Source organism: Bos mutus, chromosome 11 (genome assembly GCF_027580195.1).
Source record: "Bos mutus isolate GX-2022 chromosome 11, NWIPB_WYAK_1.1, whole genome shotgun sequence".
Classification (NCBI taxonomy): domain Eukaryota; kingdom Metazoa; phylum Chordata; class Mammalia; order Artiodactyla; family Bovidae; genus Bos; species Bos mutus.
Window position 1 is genome coordinate 10,753,096 of NC_091627.1, and position 25,402 is coordinate 10,778,497.

General features: G+C 41.0%; 1 protein-coding gene across 4 annotated transcripts in view; it reads right to left on the bottom strand.

The window, feature by feature from the left end:
- The window catches only part of GAPVD1 (GTPase activating protein and VPS9 domains 1), a 68,361-nt gene extending 50,620 nt beyond the window's left edge, over positions 1-17,741 (bottom strand). For all 4 annotated transcript variants that reach the window (XM_070378996.1, XM_070378994.1, XM_070378995.1 and 1 more), the window contains exon 1: positions 17,584-17,741. The gene's annotated coding sequence lies outside the window, so the exon portion shown is untranslated. The remainder of the gene's footprint in view (positions 1-17,583) is intronic.
- Between the last annotated feature and the right edge of the window lie 7,661 nt (positions 17,742-25,402).

Below are 25,402 nucleotides of genomic sequence, written 5' to 3' on the forward strand. Positions count from 1 at the left end.
TAACATCATTGTACTTAAAATCCGCCAAAAGCTTCTTTTCTTGGCTCTCCGTGGTCTACCTCTATTCCCCTTTAGCTCTGACTTCACCTCCTATTACCAGACCACACAACTTACCGTCCAAACTGGGACACTACTGGGAATGAAAGCAGACACTATTAATAATTTCATCAAGACACACAAAGAAGGACATTAGATCACTCTCCTATCAACCCCCACATTCATTCTGTTTCAGCCCGATTCTCAAACCTGCCGGGCATACTTCCACTCCAGTATCTTTGCACCTGTTTCCCACCCGGGTCTCTTACTTCCTTTGGGTCTTAGAGTCATCTTCAGTGAAGTCTTTCTCGTCCACCCTACCTAAATTCCAACCCTCACTCAGTCACATGCTCATTTTATGTCTCCCTGATTTCATTTTTCTTGTTCAGTTCAGTCACTCAGTCGTGTCCAACGCTTTGCAAACCCCATGGACTGGAGCACACCAGACTTCCCTGATCATCACCAACTCCTGGAGCTTGCTCAAACTCACGTCTCTTGAATTGGTGATGCCACCCAATCATCTCAACCTCTGCTGTCCCCTACCCCTCCTGCCTTCAATCTTTCCCAGCATCAGGGTCTTTTCCAATGAGACAGTTCTTCGCATCAGGTGGCCAAAGTACTGGAGCTTCAGCTTCAGCATCAGTCCTCCCAATGAATATTCAGGACTGATCTCAGGATTGACTTGTTAGCACTGGTTACTATACATTTCACTTATCTATCTTATGTATTCACCATCTCCCCAAGAAAATATACACTCCCTAAGAGGAGGGATTTATGCCCAATTTGTTTCCAGTTCTGTTCACACTGACTAGAATCCATCACATCATGCACATCAGTACACATCTGCTAATGAATATATGAATGAAAAAGAGGCATTTCAGTAACATATTCATGTTAGAAACCTCGTAAGCAGAGGTAGAAATAATATAGGAAGAACAAGCATGTAGTCTCTGATGGACAGGAAAAGAAGAGAGGTAAATACTATGAAAAGCATCAATACATGTTAACTACAATAAGCACACTGTACTGAAAACATTAAAAATACTACACGCTCAAAATTAACATTTATTCCTTACTTTTAGAGTATTATTTGTCTATACAAACCCTCGTATGCCTCTTCATTTTTATTTTCAACTCACCTTCATCCTATTTGCTCCTTTACATTTTCAAGGCCTAGCTCAATGAAATCTTCCTTCCCAACCATACAGTTTGCCCCACTGATAAATTCCAACTTTGAACTCCTAAAGCAGTGCTTATTCATACCATTACATTGGAACTGTTATTTTTTGTTTTCATCTTTAATGTCTATTTTCCTTCCAGCAAGAATGAAGGGTCCCCTCAAAGGATGAGAATTCTCTCTTAGACCTATGTATGCCCAGCCCCCAATACCACAGCCGAACACAGAAGTTCTCATACAGGTTTGCTAACGGCATTATCACAAGTCGCTCTGAGAAAAAGAACTTAAGTAAAAATCAAAGACTTTTTAAATTAACTTTAGGTATATCTCACAGTAACAAACTGGTTTTTTCCCCCTGAAAGCTGCAAGCATTTTCAAAGTTAGATAATCTCTTTTTGGAGGGGTCAATAACTGAACTTTGAAAATCTATATTAACCTCAGTTCCACTTACCCACATTTTCTACAAAAATAAAGTCAATTATACCTATGCATCAGAGAAGGCAATGGCACCCCACTTCAATACTCTTGCCTGGAAATCCCATGGATGGAGGGCCTGGTAGGCTGCAGTCCATGGGGTCGTGAAGAGTTGGACACGACTGAGCAACTTCACTCTCACTCTTCACTTTCTTACATTGGAGAAGTAAATGACAACCCACTCCAGTGTTCTTGCCTGGAGAATCCCAGGGACGGGGGAGCCTGGTGGGCTACCGTCTATGGGGTCACACAGAGTCGGACACGACTGAAGCCACTTAGAAGCAGCAGCAGCAGCATACCTGTGCGTGTTAAGTCAGATTTTAACCTTTTCAACTCATGTTAGGAAGACTTATCACTGAGAGCCCAGAGGGAGATTTTAGTTGGAAGAATGAAGCACACTGGGCTTTTGTATCGTTCCTACAATTGTGTAGAGGAGAGGCTGCCAAACTACAGCCTGTGGGTCAAATTCAACCAGTTGCCTACTTGTACAAATAAAGTTTTACCAGAACACAGCCATGCACATTTGTTTATATATTATCATTGGCTGTTCTCAGGCTACAACAGCAGAGCTGAATAGTTGCCAGAGTCACCAGAGTCCATATGCCACAAAGCCTAAAACGTTCACTATCTGGCCTAAAAAGCCTGTCAACTCCTGATAAGCACGCATACCTACTCTAACACAGAGCATGGGGAAGGAAGCACAACCAGATAAAGTGAAATGCGTGGATTAGAAAATGCATTCAAAGTTCCACGGAGGAAACGCGTATCACACATGTCAGCAACTATGCCTGAACTCCCGTGACTCAAGGACTCAAAAGTAGGGGGAAATCATTTCAAATGTTTTATGGAATGAGAATCATGTCTGATTATTTCACTGATGAAAATTTCTAATCAGAAGCATCCCAAGTTAATGATATGCAGCTAAGAGTTTTAAACTTATAAGTAACAGCGAGAGTTTATCTAATCATCTCTCTCTTGTTGTTCAGTTGCTCGGCTCTTTGAGATCCCATGGACTGTAGCACGCCAGGCTTCAGGAATTTAATAAACTCAAGATCAACTCTATAAGTCAGTAACACAAAAACACTCACTACTTTATCATTTTTTATAGAAATTATTTCATACAAGACAACAGAAAGGATATTAAAAAAAAAACAAACAAACAACTACAATAAGAAAATCTGAGGGATTTAAGACTGGGCTCTGCCTTCTACTGGCACCGTGATCTGTAGCTAGTGATTTCAGCTAAGTTTCTGCTTCCCCATCTTCAAAACTGGGATAATGCTCTTACCTCTTACCTACTTCATATGCTCAATAGTATAGTTCACATGAGAAGATTGTGAAGTATAAATAATCTATGATGTAGGACATCACTATTCTTATCAATTAAGAGGTAGGGCAGGGAATTTCCTGGTGGTCCAGTGGTTAGGACTCTCTACTTTCACAGCCAAGGGCCTCGGTCCAATCCCTGGTCAATGAGGTAAAATCCCACAGGCCATGTGGCACAGCTTGTGGGATCTTAGTTCCTCCACAAAAAAGAGGCAGAGTAATTTTTATCATTTCGCTAGGACACAATGAGACATACTCCATGTCCTTCACGTGACAGAGGCGACCAAAATGAACCTTTCCATGAAAGTAAGCGTGAAATATCAAACATTTTGCGTTAGGAGGTTTCTGTGTTTTGTTTCCGATCACAGTGAACTGAAAGAAAAAATATTCTTACCTTTTTAGTTAAAAGGTAAGACAGACTACTTGCTAACATGATGAAACCTATACTAATAAAGGCTTATTAAAGGTGAACTAGCTTCAAGCAAAGAGCATTTTTAGTAACATAATATGCCACACATAGGTATGGCTTTGAATTTTGAGAATAAAGCATGTTTTGCAAACAAATAATTTGGTTAATTAAAATGATCCAATCAAAAATTACAGAGATAATAACAACTAAATGTAACATATCCTGAATGAGATCCTGGAACAGAAAAAGGACATCAGGTAAAGACTAAAGAAATCTGAATAAAGTATGAACTTTAATTAATAATAATTATCAATACTGGTTCACTAATTATAGCAAATGTGCCATATCAACAGGAACTTGATACTGGGTGTATGGCAACTCCTTGTACCATCATCTAGGTTTTTCTGTAAATTAAACTGTTCTAAAAAGTAGTCTTTTAATTTTTTGTTGTATAAATAACATAATTCTAAATCTAAGCATACAATTTGGCAACTTCTCTCAGTAAGAAAAAGTATACGAATTTGAGAACTGCACATGAACACTGTAATTTATCATCAACTGATGTCACAGAACCCACTAACATCTGGTAACATACTGCACTGTTTAAACTATCATTCTAAGAATATTTTTTCTTTCAGTTCACTGTGATCGGAAACAAAACACAGAAACCTCCTAACGCAAAAGTTCCACAGGTGTATTAACATTTTGCACTAATTCCTAGTCAAAAGAAGCAAGGCAAATCAGCCAGAATTGTTTAGGAAAAGTCAGTTTTCATATTAATTTCCACTTAATAGCAAAATTTTTAAAAAGCCATTATAAGTAGTAGTGGTTGAGCTTGAAGAGGAGAGTTTTGGCTGGTGGTAGTAAAGTGTACGTGTGCCTAGGAAACAAAAACAATAATAACCACTGGGCCTTTCAGGATTGTCATTCAGTTCAGTTCAGTCGCTCAGTCGTGTCTGACTCTTCGAGACCCCATGAATCGCAGCACGCCAGGCCTCCCTGTCCATCACCAACTCCTGGAGTTCACTCAGACTCACGTCCATCAAGTCAGTGATGCCATCCAGCCATCTCATCCTCTATCGTCCCCTTCTCCTCCTGCCCCCAATCCGTCCCAGCATCAAAGTCTTTCCCAAGGAGTCAACTCTTCCCATGAGGTGGCCAAAGTACTGGAGTTTCAGCTTTAGTATCATTCCCTCCAAAGAAATCCCAGGGCTGATCTCCTTCAGAATGGACTGGTTGGATCTCCTTGCAGTCCAAGGGACTCTCAAGAGTCTTCTCCAACACCACAGTTCAAAAGCATCAATTCTTTGGCACTCAGCCTTCTTCACAGTCCAATTCTCACATCCATTCATGACCATGGGAAAGACCATAGCCTTGACTAGACGGACCTTTGTTGGCAACGTAATGTCTCCACTTTTGAATACGCTATCTAGGTTGGTCATAACTTTCCTTCCAAGGAGTAAGCGTCTTTTAATTTCATGGCTGCAGTCACCATCTGCAGTGATTTTGGAGCCCCCAAAAATAAAGTCTGACACTGTTTCCACTGTTTCCCCATCTATTTCCCATGAAGTGATGGGACCAGATGCCATGATCTTCGTTTTCTGAATGTGGAGCTTTAAGCCAACTTTTTCACTCTCCACTTTCACTTTCATCAAGAGGCTTTTTAGTTCCTCTTCACTTTCTGCCATAAGGGTGGTGTCAGCTGCATATCTGAGGTTATTGATATTTCTCCCAGCAATCTTGATTCCAGCTTGTGTTTCTGGAATGTGAGGTCAAGTGGGCCTTAGAAAGCATCACTACGAACAAAGCTAGTGGAGGTGATGGAATTCCAGTTGAGCTCTTTCAAATCCTGAAAGATGATGCTGTGAAAGTGCTGCACTCAATATGCCAGCAAATTTGGAAAACTCAGTAGTGGCCACAGGACTAGAAAAGGTCAGTTTTCATTCCAATCCCAAAGAAAGGCAATGCCAAAGAATGCTTAAACTACCACACAGTTGCACTCATCTCACACGCTAGTAAAGTAATGCTCAAAATTCTCCAAGCCAGGCTCAGCAATACATGAACCGTGAACTTTCTGATGTTCAAACTGGTTTTAAAAAGGCAGAGGAACCAGAGATCAAATTGCCAATATCCTCCGGATCATGGAAAAGGCAAGAGAGTTCCAGAAAAACATCTATTTCTGCTTTATTGACTATGCCAAAGCCTTTGACTGTGTGGATCACAAGAAACTGTGGAAAATTGTGAAAGAGATGGGAATACCAGACCACCTGATCTGCCTCTTGAGAAATTTGTATGCAGGTCAGGAAGCAACAGTTCGAACTGGACATGGAACAACAGACTGGTTCCAAATAGGAAAAGGAGTACGTCAAGGCTGTATATAATCACCCTGCTTATTTAACTTCTATGCAGAGTACATCATGAGAAACGCTGGACTGGAAGAAACACAAACTGGAATCAAGATTGCCAGGAGGATTGTCATTGCTAGGGACTAACTAGGTACTTTATATGGAAATTTGCATTTCATCTGTGTAACATTCCTGAAAGGTATTCGTACCCACCTTTTACTGATGAAGAAATTAAATATTCTGCCCAAGGTCAAATTAGTAACTAGCAAAGCTAAGACTAGAATCCAAGTGTACCTGGCTTACACAGATTTTAACCACCATGCCATGTGCCTCCCAAAAATGAGTGCTTTAATTCACCATCAAGGTCACTTCTTCTACTCACCCCACTCTTCCAACTATTAATATGTCAGTCAGTAGCTGGACAACTCCCCTCTTCTTCGAAAGTTTCAAACTGTCTGACAAAGTTAAGTTTAGTTGGACTTCAGGACTAAATAACCTAAATCCTACTAAACAAATGGTATATGAAAGTTTTGAAAAAGTTACTAGGGACTAATCTAGATTCAGTTCAGTCACTCAGTCGTGTCCGACTCTTTTGCAACCCCGTGAACTGCAGCACGACAGGCCTCCCTGTCCATCACCAACTGCCGGAGTCTACCGAAACCCATGTCCATTGAGTCGGTGATGCCATCCAACCATCTCATCCTCTGTCATCCCCTTCTCCTGCCCTCAATCTTTCCCAGCATCAGGGTCTTTTCAAATGAGTCAGCTCTTCGTATCAGGTGGTCAGTCCTTCCAATGAACATCCAGGGCTGATCTGCTTTAGGATGGACTTGTTGGATCTTCTTGCAGTCCAAGGGACTCTCAAGAGTCTTCTCCAACACCACAGTTCAAAAGCATCAATTCTTCCTTAAGTGGCACCAGAACATCTTGGTCACTTCACTCTCTTTCTCTAGAAGCTAACTGGGATTTCCTGTGGGCAAGTGACCTCAGAGAGTAATCAATATTGTCAAAGTGAGCTATGCTCTGAGTGTATCTTCTGCCTTCTTCCAATGTGAGAGAACAGAAAATCAAAATGGCCCTTTATTGGGAAAGGTTAGGAAAATTCAAGATTATCATCTTCCTCCAGTCAACCCTTCAGACTATGAAGAGTCTCATCATTTGAGTAGTCTCATTCCTGGACTCTCCTCCCTACTGCAGGAGAGACATAGGAGACATGGGTTCAATCCCTTGAGTCGGGAAGATCCCCTGATGGAGGAAATGGTAACCTGCTCCAGTTTCCTTGCCTGAAAAAAATCCCATGGACAGAAGAGCCTGGCAAGCTATAGTCAACGGGGTCGCAAAGAGTCGGACACAGCTGAGCATCCACATGCAAACACGCACATATGCACACACACGAAGCCTATATCCTCCCTATCTTTAAGTGAACTCAAATTTCTCCTTTGAGGCCCAGCCCCCAAATCTCTTCCCACTGCTAAGTGCTGGGGGAACTGCCTCTAACAAATAGGGTTCGTCCTTCCTCCCTTATGACACTGAGTGGGAAAGTTACTCCATCTTAAAGTCTCTTTCAGTTCTCCTATTCACATCATGGAGAAAATCTAAGCAAGGCCCCAGTTTGTCTTCAACATTTCCCTAACACTTGCTGTGCTGTGCTTAGTCGCTCAGTGGTGTCTGACTCTTTGTGACCCCATGGACTGTAGCCTGTCAGACTCCTCTGTCCATGGGGATTCTCCGGGCAAGAATACTGGACAGGGTTGCCATGCCCTCCTCCAGGGGATCTTCCCAACTCAGGATCAAACCCAGGTCTCCTGCATTGCAGGCAGATTCTTTACCAGCTGAGCTACCAGGGAAGCCTAACACCTGCTAATCTCTCCTTTCATTAAAGGACAGCAGATCTCAAACTCAGTACTCTTCTACAAACAGCAGTAAGCAAAGTTTTATAACACTGCCGTGTTTTTATTATATTTAACTTGGTTTCTATTTAGGGCAAGAGATAGTAGCCTCTCATTATGGTAAGAACATAAAGCTTCTTTAAAAATATTTTTAAGGGGTCCCCAAAAAAGACATTTCAAATAAACAACAGTAAAGCAGTGTGCAGATTCAGGAAAAGTTCTGATGTTACTCGAGAATCAAGCATGGTAAACAGTTATATACTACTGCCTAGACCTTGACAGAACTGTCAGTTACTTTTTTTGTTCACTATATACGTACATTTCATCATAATATTCATGTACTATTTATACTAATGTGAAAAGGCAAAAAAATGACCGTCATTTTTAATGACCTACTACAATGTTAGCTGTATAGGATTTCAAATACCCACCACTTTTCAGGGATGTATCCAACCCATACCAGAGATGGGTGTTCACTGCAAATTTTTTTTTTAAATAAATATAATCATGTTGAATTACAATGATTTGTCTGCATGTGTTTCCCTTTGCAAGACTTACCTCTTTCGATGCAGGAATAGTTTCTTACTCATTTTATGTTTCTTTAAATTAACATACTCTAAACATCATCAGGTATTAAAAATAATGAGCTCAGCTCTTTCCAAAAAATGGACAGACAAGGACAGTAAGGCTTTATTTAACACACTCGTTTCACTCACCCAGTCAACAAATGTTTACTAAACACCTATGAAGTGCAAGGCGCTGATGAACATGACAGGTTAAGGTCTGCTCTTGAGGGACCCGCATTCTCACAGGGATACATGACATTCTGATGACAATTTTGAGTCACTGTCAGAGACTGGATTTCTACACGCCCTCTGTTTAGAATCCTCTGCCTACTCCTCTTAGTGGCCAATTAAGTCCCACTCAGGCAGCGGGGCCCAGCCCAAACTGAGAAGCCTTTACCAGCCTCTTGAGTCAGACATTTTCTCATAGACTATTTGCAACAGAACATTGTTTTCTCAACAAAACTTCAAGTGCCCTGAAACAGGGACACAGTCATCTTGGTATCTCCATTACTTGGCAGAGGAACTGGTGTTTAGCAGGTACTGAATCAACATATAAATTTATAAATAATTAATAAACAAGCGACTGAATGATGAAGAGCAATGTTCCAGTTAGGAATCAGCCAAGCTGCTGCTAACTCAGTTCCAAAATGATTAAAGAACAGCAACCAAATTTAAGTTGGAGACACCTATTAACTTCCCAATGAGTATGTCTGAAATAACTATTAAGGTACCAAAAAAAAGGACATTTCTTCACAATGAAGAAACGTATATCATGAGGGAAAAATACGGAAACGACTGATACTTTCTAATATCTTTGGTTGACATTTTTGAAACAAAAGTAAAACATTGTTTAAAAAAATAGACTTGGTACCAACTATTCCTGGCACGAGCACAAGGAACTGAAAGACACACAGCTCTGAAGACGTAAGTACCTAATTCAAAGTCAGATAGTACCCAAAATTCAGAGTACAGCACTTTGTGTTATGACACCAAAACTCCAAACCCTACCAAAAGTAAATAAAATCCAAAGGTCAATTTTACCCCCCCCAGATCTATTAATTAATTTTCCAGAGCTAAAAAAGAAAAACCATGAAAACAATGAAATCCAATGCATAACAAACAGCTTGTGGATTAAGCTCAAGTTTTATTAGACCACACAACTGACAAAATAAAACACCTGGACAGCTAATATGCATTACTTAGTAAATACTAATGTAGACTCACTATTTTCATTTAAAAATCTTGACTTTTTAAAATCTTACTTGAAATCATTACTAATGAATAGTTAAACAAGATGAAGCATGAAAGACATTAAGTAAATTATGGTAACGCCTTCCATGGACTTGCATAGTTGCTAAGTCATGTTCTTTTGTGACCCCTATCAACTGTAGCCTGCCAGGCTCCTCTGTTCAAGGGATTTCCCAGGCAAGAATACTGGGATGGGTTGCCATTTCCTTCTCCATGAGATGTTCTTGACTCAGGCATCGAACCTGCGTCTCTTCTCCTGCATTGTCAGGCAGATTCTGTACCGCTGAGCCACCAGGGAAGCGGCTTTCCATGTACTACCACATCATTACTAAGAAGGAGGTAGAGGTTCATGGGACGATGCCTATCAGGTTCCACCAAGTGAAAAAAAGCAAACTGCAGGATGATATGCAAGGTAAGATCCCAGAGGCAGTCCAAGGTTAAAAGGCAAATCCCAGAGCAAGACTTCTTGAGCTCAAATCTCGGTTTTGCTGCTCACTAGTTACGCAGCCTTTTGGAGAAGGCAATGGCACCCCACTCCAGTACTCTCGCCTGGAAAATCCCATGGGCGGAGGAGCCTGGTAGGCTGCAGTCCATGGGGTCACTAGAGTCGGACACGACTGAGCGACTTCACTTTCACTTTTCACTTTCATGCACTGGAGAAGGAAATGGCAACCCACTCCAGTGTTCTTGCCTGAAGAATCCCAGGGACAGAGGGAGCCTGGTGGGCTGCCATCTATGGGGCTGCACAGAGTCGGACACGACTGAAGCGATTTAGCAGTAGCAGTAGCAGTTATGCAGCCTTTGGCTAATTACTTTTCCTTGCCTCAGTTTCTTCATATGCAAATGGATGTAAAACTGAACCTTTGACAGGTATGTTCATAAGGTTTAGAGGGTTTAATGGGTTAACATATGTAAAGCACTTAACAAGTGTTAACTATAATTCTGGGGGAAAAAAAATTCCAAATCATATAGCATGTGCATATACAGGTAGGGAAAAAATTTTTCATTTCTGCATTGTTTTTAGTTTTGTTTTTTAAACAAAGAATATTTATTACTTAAGTAATTCAAAAAAAATTTTAAGGAAAACATAATAAAAACTTGGCACTAAAAGCTCCCCTGCTTAAAGATCTGCTAGTACAATTACTTAAACACTCAGGACCTGACAAATTTTGTGAATAATTAGAACTGTGAAATTTTCAAGTCCAACAAAAAGGACACAGTACTTAATTTCTTGGTACATCTGAACAATAACACACTATACACTAATAAGCAGAATTTCAATGGTATTAAAATTATATCCCCTTTTCCTCCAAAGGCAGTAAGTAACACAAAAAATATCCACCTGATCTAGAAATGTATCAGGAACTTCCATGTTATGTAAGCCTTAATTAATTTCATTAGTCCAAAGTTATATACCACCAAATCTAATTTCCTCCTATTCACCAATCTCTAACGACAACTCACTAAGACATACAGAAATCTGTAGATCAAGGCAAACTAGTGAAAAAAATCCTAAAACCCTTAAAACACTCTACAAACCTCTGAGAGAGAGATTTCACCACCCACATGCTTTGAGGAAGCTTTCGTCCCCAGCATAAACTTAAGTTTCTTCCCTAAATACAGTGGGTGCACAAAACTACCAGATAGAAGAGCAGAAAGAGAACTTTGGGCTTCAGCTGCATTTTTGCTGAGCTGTAATACTGGTAAAGCCTGTTTCAAGATCCAAGAGTACACCCTCAAATTTAAGGAAAGCATGTAAACAGCAGACTGACATGTCTGTGTCATCACATTTACCAAAACGGTACTTCATAAAATTACAAACACTATCAAACTTCAAACAGTATTATTATCACTGTGTTCTACCTAAAAGGAACATTCTGGACCACAAAAAAAAAAAAAAAAAAAATCTCATTAGTCAAACAGCTTTTCAAAAATAAATGAACCATTAAGATGCCTCCATAGAATTATGGAACTTTTAACTTTAGTTTACATAATGCCTACAAAAAAAGAAGTCAATAAATGTTAGGTATTGTTGTCATTATTGCTATCATGATGTTTTGCAATGATGGAATAAAAACTTTACATGAATTTGAGCAAACTCTGGGAGTTGGTGGAGGACAGAGGAGCCTGGCCTGCTGCAGTCCATGGGGTTGAAAAGAGTCAGACTTAGCAACTGAACAGCAACAAACAGAAACTTGGAGGAAAGCTTACTTAATAAGTTACTTTCCATCAGAATCCACGTTGGCCCACCAGGCCCTTGAATAATTCGATATTAAAAAGCACTTTGTTTTAGAGAAATCAAAGTTAGATTCCTTGAGTTCTAAAGAAGGTAAAGATGAAATAAATTCTGTAAAAAGAACTAATCTATTCTTCCCTAAGCCTTTTGGACACAGAAATCCATATTTGTAAACATTTTGCAATTCTGCCATAAGTGCTATGACTTTCAGACCTAATGTATTTTTGTCAGGTAGTCAGGATTTATAAACAGTGGAAGTAAAATTAAGACATGGGTCAGAGTTCTCCATTAGAAAGTGAAAGGAGACAGTTCAGAGTGGGCTGAAAATAGATGACTTTACCCTAAGTCCTAAAAACTTTTAAAATAGATGTACTTAGATAAAATTTGAATTGCTTGGGAAGATAATTTGATTCTGATCCTGAAAAAAAGGGAATAGGCTAACATCCCTTGATTAAATATTCTGTCTTTTAAATTTCCCAATATTAATCCTTTCAAAGACTCAGAGAAAATAAATTGAAAGTATAAATTAGGAAGAGAAAAAAATAGAACTGAACACGTTTGATGACTAGTCTCCAGCGTGGGTGTACAGGCGTTACATGGGAGCAAGACCAAGCAGGCACCCTTTCAGACAGACATCTTAAATTAATGAGCAGACATCTTGCCTGTTTATACAGTTACAGTCTGCTTAAAGCCTTGTATTGTTTATCATCATTTTATTGAAGTATAGTTGATTACAATATTGTGTTAATGTCAGGTATACAGCAAAGTGACTCAGATATGTATATCTATCTATCTTTTATCTATTGGCAAAGAATCCACCTGCCAATGCAGGAGACCCAAGACACGAGGGTTTGATCCCTGGGTGGGAAAGATCCCCTGGAGTAGGAAATGGCAATCTGATCCAGTATTTCTGCCTGGAAAATTCCATGGGCAAGAGGAGCTTGGTGGGCTACAGTCCTTGGGGTCATGAAGAGTCAGACACAATTGAGCACACACACAAGTAGATACATACATATAGAAATCTATCTATATATTGATAGATATCTTTTTTAAGATTATTTTCCATTATAGGTTATTATAAGACACTGGTTATAATTCCCTGTGCCATACAGTAAATCCTTGTTGCTTATCTATTTTATGTACAGCAGTCTGTATCTGTCGATCCAATATTCCTAATTTATCCCACCAACCCCCTACCCCCTTTCCCCTTTGATAACCATAGGTTTATTTTCTATGTCTGTGTTTTTGTTTTGAATATAAAGTCATTTGCATTATTTTTAGATTCCACATATAAGTGATATCATATATTTGTCTTTCTCTCTGACTAAGTACAATATTTTCTAGGTCCACTCAAGTTACTGCAAACGGCAACATTTCATTCTTTTTTATGTAGTCTTGTCTTTTTTAAATGGTTTACAGAAAAGGTGAATACAAAGATAATTTTGGCTTAATATATACAATTTAATTACACTGTTAGCATTAAGTTATATTTTCCTTTTGGGTATACATACTTAACAAGTATTTAGTTTATCTTCAAACTTAGAAAAGAAAAAAGACATTATAAAGACCCTTAGGAAGTCTGTATTTTCTTAAACATTTGCTCAACCATTTATTTATTAAATATGAGAACTTGAAGTATCAATAGATATTCATCACTTTTTTTGACCTTTGAATTGCAGAGTTCAAAACTGGGTTTCAGCTTAGAAACAGTGAAGAACTTCCCTTTTGAAAATATTTTTACAAAATCGTAATACATACTGAAACATAATCCAAAAAATAAGAAAATATAGGTAAACACAAAGAAGGAAATTTTAATTATCTATAATTTTACAAGCCACAAGTCAAACAATTTGTGTCAAAAGCTTTTTCTGTACACAAAACAGAAATTGTTCCTTTACAAATGAAAATATCTTGATTAGGATTTAAGAGTTAAAGCCACAAATAATTCTATGCAAACATATAGAATTTGTGTTCTAGGCAGTTCAAATGTAAAAAATCAAAAACACAGCTAAAATCCTTTCTTACCTAAGAAAACATTAACTACAGAGAAGGAAAGCTGAAGGGGAAATTTTAATTAATCACTTGAGAAGAAATTGTTCTTCAATTATTTTTGGTCTTTCCTAAGCAAGTAAAAAGGATTCCACTTATTTTTTAAAATTTATTTTTAATTGGAGGATAATTGCTTTATAATGTCATGCTGGTTTCTGCTATACAACACTGTAACTCTGCCCTAAGTACACATATATCCCCTCCCTCTTGAACATCCTTTCCATGCCCCCAATCCACCCCAAGGATCCCACTTATATCAGACTTTTTTATTTTAAATTTATCAGACTTTTAACACCTCAAAAAAATCATACTTTATCCTGGAGAATGTGTAACCAACGCCCCAATACACTCACTACTAAAAATAATAATAATAAATAAAAGTGAAACATCTTACAATTGGGAATGTATCTACTTTCCTGCTGCAATTTTCTGCAAATATCAGGGGCAATTTTTCCAAATAAACTAATCTAAACTGAAGCACATTCCATTTAAAGAGTGGCAAATTTTGTATTGTTAGGGGCACCCAACAAAAGTTAATACATATTGTTGCCATTTCCAGAATGCCATTCTCAGGCAGTATCACCTTGTATGGTGCTAAGTGTCACCACTGGAAAATTGCTCACAAACTCACAGTAAAGCCGACTGGGTGAAGTGGGAAGTGACATCATTGTGACAGTGCCCGAGAAGGCACCAGAGAGCAGTGGCTGTTTTAAGGTCAGGGACGTGGCATGAAGGTGGAAAAGGGTGAAAGCACGTTGAAAGTTGGAATGCCAAAAGATAACTAGCAATTACTGAGTGAAAGCCATGTTCCTGAAGTTACTTCTGGGGTTAATCCTATATGACAGCTATTTATCACCTCCATTATACAGATGAGGAAATAGCTTTAGAGAAGTCAAATAACTTACTGCCTAATCATCCAGCTATTATGCAGCAGACAAGGAATTCAAGACTAGATCTGTTTGACTCCACACCCCACACTCTTCATTTCCCCAGGCTGCCTCTCTGGTTCTTCAGCATAGAGACTTCAAGTTCCCTGTGAGCAATGTCACTGTGGTGGGCTCTAGGAGGGAGAGATCCATCTGGAGGCAAATGGTCACATACTTTCATGGGGAGCCTAGATTTCTCAGCCTCTGTTCATCCCAAACTGCCTTTATACATAATCTTTTCTTCCAGTTTTCCTGTTACAGACCTAACGCGCTGGTTGGATGGATGGATGGATGGGAGTGAGGTGGGGGCGAGCTGTTGATTTAGATGTTTATTTGATTTACAAACTCCTCTGTCCTTGTCTTTGTTCAAGTTGTTCCCTGTACCCAAAGCCTTTCTCCAGTATCCCTGTAGCTAATCACATCTACGACTGAATGTCCAGTTCAAATGACAGATCCACACAGCATTCCCCAATCTCCACTCTCCCATTTAGTAGTAGTAGCTCCAATCTAAATTCTCTTCATCTTTTAGGTATAAATATATACAAATATACAAATAATACGATGCCAGATAGGTACACGCTATAAATAAAATAAAGGGGCAGGGGAGAAAGAATGACGAAAGAGGCAGTGTAAGGTCACAGAAAGATCTGGCAAGACCTCCCCAAGGCAGTGATTTTAATACGGTGTGTTTAAGTCAACACAAAATATTTCAGCACCAACATCTATTTCACAAAAGACTCTTCCTCAGCTTTCCATACCCTCCCCTAATCCTTTCTAGAAAAAGTCTGCTGCACTGGTTTTTCATTATAGCTATTATTTTAGAGGGGAAAATATCTCACACAAGATGCTGACAGGTGCTTTACAAACAGGTGCAAACTTCCAGTCACACATATTCTGAAAAAATGTTAAGAGTGATTTGTCAGTGAGAAGTCTGAGGCCAAAAAGAAGCTGAACTACAAGAATTTAAAATGAAATTTCAAGAAAAAGACTTAGTAACTCTTCAACTCTAAGCTGTACTTTACTGTCTGTCATGTATGAAAAGAAGAACGGCAACAGGAAAACAGACTCGAAGAGAGATCCTGCAGTTTTTCTCTTAATGACAGAAAAATTAGTCTGGGGAATTCCCTGGCAGTCAGTACTCTCACCGCCAGGGTCCGCGTTTGATCTCTGGTCACAGAACTAAGATCCCACAATCCTCACGGTGTGGCCCACCACCCCGCATCCCAAAAAAGATAGAAAAATTAGAATATCCTCCCCCCCTTTAAAAGTCACACTACCTACATGACTTAAAGAAAAACAGCACACACTAAAATTTTCTTTCACGGACTTACACAAGAGTTTGGAGGGCTCAATTCCTTTAATCACTTAGAACCAGGAGGTGCCTTTATACAAAAATCTAAGGGCCAAAGTACTCACTTCCCTTTCTTCCTCAGATTATTTTGCTGATTCCTCAGTACCTTGAGTGAAATATCTGTGGTCCATACTATTTTTCAAAACTATTACTCTGATTACAGTCAGATTTTTTTATTTCCCTGAATACAAAAATTCCCTCTTTCATCTACACTATTGTCGTATCTGCTTTGACTTTTTTCTTATCTAATGATCCAAATATTCTTGAAAGCCAAATTACAGATCCCCAAAACTTACTTCTGCTTCAGAAATTCTTAGTCTTTTTGAGCCGTGGGTCTCTTTGGTAGTCTAGTGAAGCCTACGGACCCCCCTTTCAGATTGCTTTTAAATGCATAATTAACTATATGCGACTACAAAAGAAACTAATTATACTGAACTATTAGCAAAAGAATGAAAAAAAACCCTGATATTGTAATATATGTGCACCTTTATTATCAAATTAAATAACAAGGCCTAACAGTGGGTCTGATAATACCATAATCCAAAGAAATTATAAGCATAAATGATACTTTTTTTACTGGAGTGTATCATAAATGATATTTTGAGATACCCGCAACACCTGTAAACATGACACAAAAATACCTATTATTTATATTGGTGACAAAGTCACAGGCATCGCTAACTCTACTGTGGTTTGTTGCTTATATTCATAAGTGAAGAAATGACAATACAGTCATCAGATAATAAAGACGCGTTTTGTTCTCATTCTAGTTCAAGGAGCTCCTGAATTCTATCCACCAACTGGTGAATTCCAGGTGTAAAATCCTTTCTAGTTTAAAGCCTCGCTCAAACTGATTTTTAGCACAAATTTAAAAATAAAAACACTGAGTTCTCCTTTGACTAACCTCTCATCTGAACGGACCACCACGCCTTCCTGTTTTTACGCAGATTTACAGACAGAACTACCTGTTTATTTCTCTTCTTTGCTTAGCCAGCACTCGTTTACATTTTGCCAGTCAATGAAAGACGAAGTTGAAGGAAAGGCGATGGAAGCAACCGACAGCTTCATATTTACAGACCTCCAACAGGAAGTGGAAAGATGCCAAGTATGGTGTGTATGTTTCTGGTAGGTGGGCTGCCCCTCCACCCCCAGACCTTTGAGTCCAGCTTGACAAGAGTCTCCGAACCAAGACATCTTCACCAGCGGCACTCAGAGGACACTGCACCTTCTCGACTCCCATTCTCAGTTCTCCAGCTGCCAGGTCGCTCGCCTCTGGCTCTCCTTTCCCATCCCATCCCCCACGCGTCCCTCCCTCTTGTCCGCCCCAGGCTGCCTGGTCCCCAGCGCGCCGCCTCCTCTCCCCTCTGGACCGAACCGTGTGCCCCCGGCACCACGTTTCCCCTCGCTAGAGGGAAAGGCCCAGGGCCCAGGGGTCAGCTGGACCCGGTGGCCCGCCGTCAGGCGCAGGCTGCGGCCCTAGGCCGGAGCAGCACCGCCGCCAGGCAAGGAGCCCGCGCACTGGGCGCGGGGTGATCGGGGACGTGCACTTACCGAGAAGATCATGCGGAGGAAGGCACCGAGGTGTGCGTCGGACCGTCACTCGGCCTCGGAGCCGTCGCTCTCGCCGCGAACTGCCACCGCCGCTGCCCCTGCCGCCGCCACTCGTTAGTTGGCTTCCCTGCGTCCTGCGGCGGCGCTGCCGCCAAGTCATCGCGCTTGCGCAGAGCCGCGGGGACCTCTGGGACTAGTAGTTCGGACCCGCGACCAGCGGCGCCTCTTCCGCTTTTACCCCCCACCCCCCGACCCCGAGTCCGCCGCGGGCTGGAGCCGTCTTCAGCGGCTGGGTTACCGCGAAAGGGCTTCCAGAGACTTGTTCGCCAAAGACTCTCTCTTGCTTTCGCGTAGGGTACCGCTGAATGTTAAAAAATCCGTCTGAGCAAGTATGTGTAAAGTAAAACAATTTATAGCAGTTATGTTTTAGGTGACAAGTGTCACTTGACCAGAACACATCATTCCAAACCCATATAGCTCTCTCTTCTTCCTTTCTGTTAAAAGTGTCACTAATTGCCTTTAATGACATCTGGGTTTTCAGTCTTAAACCTGATTTCCCACTATGTTTATCAAATTTTACTTACTGTAAACTTGACCATACAGTTTTTAGGTCGATTGACAATTTAATACAATTTTTAAAAAATAACAATTCACATATATTCAAATGTCAGGTTAACTGAACACTCCTATAAACCTTAGAATTGGAAGACAGCTTAAAAGTCATTAGTCCAACTTCCTCCGGGCATGAATTCCCTCTTGTACACTCCCACCAGATAGGCGTCCGACTTCTATTTCAACAGTTCAAATTTCAGAGTGCTCACTTACTTAAGTAAGACAGCCTGCTCAACTGTTGGGCAGTGTTTAATGTTAGAAAGTTCTCCTGCTGAACCAAAATCTATTTCCCTTTTACTTCCTTCCACTTCTAGTAGTTATGCTGCTTAGAGCGATATAGAATGTTTTCCCCTTGAGTCTTTCAAAAACTTGAACACAATAATTATATCTTCCAACACTAGGCGTCTCCAGACAAAAAAAAAAAAAAGTGATAATTGTCAGTTTTGCAGCAACTTAAATATGATTCAGCTCCCAGACTGCTTTCCATTTAGTCATTCTCCTTGATGTATTATCTTTATGTCAAAATTTGCCTCGGATTTATTGCCTCTTTTTTTTTTTTTAAATCACAAGAGCATTCTGTGGTAAGCTCACCAGGTATTATTGCTATCATATTGCCATTCAACTGACTCAAGAATTAGATTAGAAATTATTCCACAGCTGTATTATAAAACATTGTCCAAAGCAACCAGAGGCTTCCCTTGTGGCTCAGATGGTAGCTGCTGCTGTTAAGTCGCTTCAGTCATGTCCGACTCTGAGCAACCCCAGGGACGGCAACCCACCAGGCTCTGCTGTCCCTGGGATTCTCCAGGCAAGAACACTGGAGTGGGTTGCCATTTCCTTCTCCAATGCATGAAAGTGAAGTCACTCAGTTGTGTCCAACTCTTTGTGACCCCATGGACTGCAGCCTACCAGGCTCCTCCATCCATGGGATTTTCCAGGCAAGAGTACTGGAGTGGGTTGCCATTGCCTTTTCCATCAGATGGTGGAGTCCGCCTGTAATGCAGGAAACCTGTGTTCAATCCCTGGGTGGAGAGGATCCTCTGGAGGAGGGCATGGCAATCCATTCCAGTATTCTTGCCTGGAGAATCCCATGGACAGAGAAGCTTGGTGGGTGCATAGAGTCAGACATGACTGAGCAACTAACACACACACACACACACACACACACACGCACACACAGCAACCAGTGAATGAAAAAAGCAACAGAATGTGGTTTATTATTTAGGGTAAAAGGATAATCACACAGATTAAGGATCATAAATATAAGCTGTTATAAAGTGCATTCAGATTCCTGGTGAAAATATTCATCACGTTGATGGGCCATGACTTTAGGCAGGAAGTAACACTTCAAATTTACTGAATGGTTGGATTTCAAGAAAGAAATGGCATATCACTAAGGAAGAGTCCAGCAAAATGAAATGCATTCACAGTTGGCTCTCACTTAACAATGAGTACAGTGCTATAAATGGGCTGGAGCACACAAGCCAGGTTAAAGGGGAAGGAAATAACCCCCGAAGTTGTGAAAAGTTCTTAAGGGTTGTGAAGAAATTGCAGTGTGTAGTAAGTAAAAAGAATACCGGGATGGTCAGTTAGTCATTCTGAGTCCTCTGTCAATCTATAAATGAAGAACTTGACCTAGATAAGTAGTTCTCAATATTTTCTTCCAGCTAGTACATCCAAGGAACACAACCTGCACATCAGAACAAGGGATCACCGGACTCCCTGGTGGCACAGTGGATAAGAATCCACCTGCAAATGCAGGGCACTCCGGCTCCATCCCTGGTCCAGGAAGATTCCACATGCCACAGAGCAACTAAGCCCCAGAGCCGCGACTACTGAACTGTGCTCTAGAGCCCCGAAAGCCAAAACGACTGAGCTGTGCTCTAGAGCCCTGAGAGCCACAACTACTGAGCCTGTCTGCAGCCTGTACACCTAGAGCCCAGGCTCCACAACAAAAGAAAGCAGCACAATGAGAAGCCCATGCACGGCAACAAAGAGTAACCCCCACTCACCGCAACTAGCTGTGCAAAGCAGTGAAGACCCACTGCAGCCAAAAAAAAGGAGAAAAGGATCACTGTAACGGTAATTCTTATGGAATATGAAGATTATCCTGAACACTTTTTACACAAAGAAAAGTGAACTCAGGAGGTGAAAAGATGCTCAGAATCAATTAATAGTACACTTTACGGGAAGAGAGGGCTTCCCTGATAGCTCAGTTGGTAAAGAATTTGCCTGCAATGCAGGAGACCCCCAGTTTGATTCCTGGGTCAGGAAGATACCCTGGAGAAGGGATAGGCTACCCAATCCAGCATTCTTGGGCTTCCCTTGTGGCTCAGCTGGTAAAGAATACGCCTGCAATGTGGGAGACCTGGGTTTGATCCCTGGGTTGGGAAGATCCCCTGGAGAAGGGAAAGACTACGGACTCCAGTATCCTGGCCTGGAGAATTCCATGGATTACAGTCCATGGTATTGCAAAGAGTCGGACATGACTGAGCGACTTTCACTTCACTACAAAGGGAGAGAACCCCATTTTGTTCACCACTGTCTCTCTGGAACCTGCCATACTACCTACTTAGAATGTAATACATTTTTTTTTTTTTTTTTTTTTAATGAATGGGATGAATAAACAGTGAGCTGTGGTCAAAGCACTTTTCTTTCTACTACATCACGGAACTTTCCTTGACATACAGAGAAAATGAAATTACTTGTTCATACCCACAGAAATCATGCCAGATCTAGATTAGAGCTCAGTTCTTGAGACTCTCGACCTCATAATCCCCAGACTACTCTGCCACAGAAGCAGAGAGCAGTGACAAACTCAATCTTTTTTAAGTGTTCTCTTTCCTTTTGTTTGTGCACAGCCAGTACTTGGAGGCAAGACAAGAAAGCAGGTGCTACGTCAAGTGATTTGAGGGGCTTTTGGTATTTCCAGACAAAAATATTTTTTCCTCATGTCCATGATAGCTCCCTGAAATGTCATCATTAGTGATAGAAACATTGAATCCTGGATGTTAGAGCTGTATCAGAGATCACCTAGTCCAAAGTTGCATTCATTTGAATTTAGAGGCTGTCCCTCAAGAGATCCTGATTAAAAACTACATGCCCCTGGAAAAAGTAAAATTTACATTATTGTGCATCAATATGTAGGAGAAAAAGCAAGAGAGTTCCAGAAAAACATCTATTTCTGCTTTATTGACTATGCCAAAGCCTTTGACTGTGTGGATCACAAGAAACTGTGGAAAATTCTGAAAGAGATGGGAATACCAGACCACCTGACCTGCCTCCTGAGAAATCTGTATGCAGGTCAGGAAGCAATAGTTAGGATTGGACATGGAACAACAGACTGGTTCCAAATAGGAAAAGGAGTACATCAAGGCTGTATACTGTCACCCTGCTTATTTAACAAATGCAGAGTACATCATGAGAAACACTGGGCTGGAAGAAGCACAAGTAGGAATCAAGATTGCCTGGAGAAATATCAATCACCTCAGATATGCAGGTGACACCACCCTTATGGCAGAAAGTGAAGAGGAACTAAAAAGCCTCTTGATGAAAGTGAAAAAGTTGGCTTAAAGCTCAACATTCAGAAAACGAAGATCATGGCATCCGGTCCCATCACTTCATGGGAAATAGATGGGGAAACAGTGGAAACAGTGTCAGACTTTATTTTTGGGGGCTCCAAAATCACTGCAGATGGGGACTGCAGCCATGAAATTAAAAGACGCTTACGCCTTGGAAGGAAAGTTATGACCAACCTAGACAGCATATTCAAAAGCAGAGACATTACGTTGCCAACAAAGGTCCGTCTAGTCAAGGCTATGGTTTTTCCAGTGGTCATGTATGGATGTGAGAGTTGGACTGTGAAGAAAGCTGAGCGCCGAAGAATTGATGCTTTTGAACTGTGGTGTTGGAGAAGACTCTTGAGAGTCCCTTGGACTGCAAGGAGATCCAACCAGTCCATTCTGAAGGAGATCAGCCCTGGGATTTCTTTGGAAGGAATGATGCTAAAGCTGAAACTCCAGTACTTTGGCCACCTCATGCCAAGAGTTGACTCATTGGAAAAGACTCTGATGCTCGGCGGGATTGAGGGCAGGAGGAGAAGGGGACGACAGAGGATGAGATGGCTGGATGGCATCACCGACTCGATGGACGTAAGTTTGAGTGAACTCCGGGAGTTGGTGATAGAGAGGGAGGCCTAGTGTGCTGCAATTCATGGGGTCGCAAAGAGTCGGACACGACTGAGTGACTGAACTGAACTGAACTGAACCCACTCCAGTATTCTGGCCTGGAGAAGTCCATGGATTACAGTCCATAGTGTCGCAAAGAGTCAGACACTTTCACTTTCCCACCTTTCCACTTTGGTGACCATAAGTTTGTTTTCTAAGTCTGTGAGTTTCTGTTTTGTAAATAAGCTCATTTGTATCATTTTTTAGAATCTATATATAAGCAATATCACATGATATTTGTCTTTGTATGATTTACTTCACTAAGTATGATAATCCCTAGGGCCATCCACGTTGTGTATCATATATGTATTTTATAAGAACAAGAATGAATATATTGCTTGTTGGATTGAAAGTAGACTTTATACAAGAAATGTAGTAAACAGAAAACAACTAAGTTAGCCTTTAGCATTGAATGTTTGCCAGCTGTTTGAGTTTGAATTATGTCAAAGTATAACATTTATATTTTGATTTATGATAAAAAGCTTTGACCTGCATCCTCTGGTTTTACCCTAATAACAACCAAATGGGATAGATAGGATTGGTGATGTCTCTGTTTTACAGTTTTACACCAACTCCCAGAGTTTACTCAGACTCACATCCATCGAGTCAGTGATGCCATCCAGCCATCTCATCCTCTGTTGTCCCCTGCTCCTCCTGCCCCCAATCCCTCCCAGCATCAGAGTCTTTTCCAATGAGTCAACTCTTCGCACGAGGTGGCCAAAGTACTGGAGTTTCACCTTTGGCATCAGTCCTTCCAATGAACACCCAGGGCTGATCTCCTTCAGAATGGACTGGTTGGATCTCCTTGCAGTCCAAGGGACTCTCAAGAGTCTTCTCCAACACCACAGTTCAAAAGCATCAGTTCTTCAGCACTCAGCTTTCTTCACAGTCCAACTCTCACATCCATACATGACCACTGGAAAAACCATAGCCTTGACTAGACGGACCTTTGTTGGCAACGTAATGTCTCTGTTTTTCAATATGCTATCTAGGTTGGTCATGACTTTCTTCCAAGGAGTAAGCGTCTTTTAATTTCATGGCTGCAGTCACCATCTACAGTGATTTTGGAGCCCCAAAATATAAAGTCTGACACTGGTTCCACTGTTTCTCCATCTATTTCCCATAAAGTGATGGGACCAGATGCCATGATCTTCGTTTTCAGAATGTTGAGTTTTAAGCCAAGTTTTTCACTCTCCTCTTTTACCTTCATTAAGAGGCTTTTTAGTTTCTCTTCACTTTCTGCTATAAGGGTGGTATCAGCTGCATATCTGAGGTTATTGATATTTCTCCCGGCAATCTTGATTCCAGCTTGTGCTTCTTCCAGCCCAGCGTTTCTTATGATGTACTCTGCATATAAGTTAAACAAGCAGGGTGACAATATACAGCCTTGACGGACTCCTTTTCCTATTTGGAACCAGTCTGTTGTTCCATGTCCAGTTTGAACTGTTGCTTCCTGACCTGCATACAGATTTCTCAGGAGGCAGATCAGGTGGTCTGGTATTCCCATCTCTTTCAGAATTTTCCACAGTTTCTTGTGATCCACACAGTCAAAGGCTTTGGCATAGTCAATAAAGCAGAAATAGATGTTTTTCTGGAACTCTCTTGCTTTTTCCAAGATCCAGCGGATGTTGACAATTTGATCTCTGGTTCCTCTGCCTTTTCTAAAACCAGCTTGAACATCAGGAATTTCACAGTTCACGTATTGCTGAAGCCTGGCTTGGAGAATTTTGAGCATTACTTTACTAGCGTGTGAGATGAGTGCAATTGTGAGGTAGTTTGAGCATTCTTTGGCATTGCCTTTCTTTGGGATTGGAATGAAAACTGACCTTTTCCAGTCCTGTGGCCGCTGCTGAGTTTTCCAAATTTGCTGGCATATTGAGTGCAGCACTTTCACAGCATCATCTTTCAGGATTTGGAATAGCTCAACTGGAATTCTATCACCTCCACTAGCTTTGTTCGTAGTGATGCTTTCTAAGGCCCACTTGACTTCACATTCCAGGATGTCTGGCTCTAGGTGAGTGATCACACCATCGTCATTATCTGGGTCATGAAGATCTTTTTTGTACAGTTCTTCTGTGTATTCTTGCCACCTCTTCTTAATATCTTCTGTTTCTGTTAGGTCCATACCATTTCTGTCCTTTATCGAGCCCATCTTTGCATGAAATGTTTCCTTGGTATCTCTAATTTTCTTGAAGAGATCTCTAGTCTTTCCCATTCTGTTGTTTTCCTGTATTTCTTTGCATTGATTGCTGAGGAAGGCTTTCTTATCTTCTTGCTATTCTTTGGAACTCTGCAGTGGGTAGCCTTTCCCTTTTCCAAGGGATCTTTCCAACCCGAGGATCAAACCTAGGTCTCCCACACTGCATGCGGATTCCTTACCAGCTGAGCCACAAGGGAAGGCCAAGAGTACTGGAGTGGCTAGCCTATCCTTTTTCCAGTGGATCTTCCTGACCCAGGAATCACACTGAGGTCTCCTGCATGGCAGGTGGATTATTTACCAACTGAACTATCAGGTAAAGGTGGGGGAGAGGGATAAATTAGGAGGTTGGGATTAACATATATACACTGCTACTGCTGCTGCTAAGTCTTTTCAGTGGTGTCCGACTCTGTGCGACCCCATAGATGGCAGCCCACCAGGCTCCCCCGTCCTGGGATTCTCCAGGCAAGAACACTGGAGTGGGTTGCCATTTCCTTCTCCAATGCATGAAAGTGAAAAGTGAAAGTGAAGTCGCTCAGTTGTGCCCGACTCTTAGCATCCCCATGGACTGCAGCCTACCAGGCTCCTCCATCCATGGGATTGTCCAGGCAACAGTACTGGAGTGGGGTGCCACTGCCTTCTCCGCCAATATATACACTACTGTATATAAAAAAGATAAGCAATAAGGACCTGCTGGATAGCACAGGGAACTCTACTCAATACTTTGTAATACAGAAAAGGAATCCAAAAAATAATAGAAGTATGTATAACTAAATCATTTTGC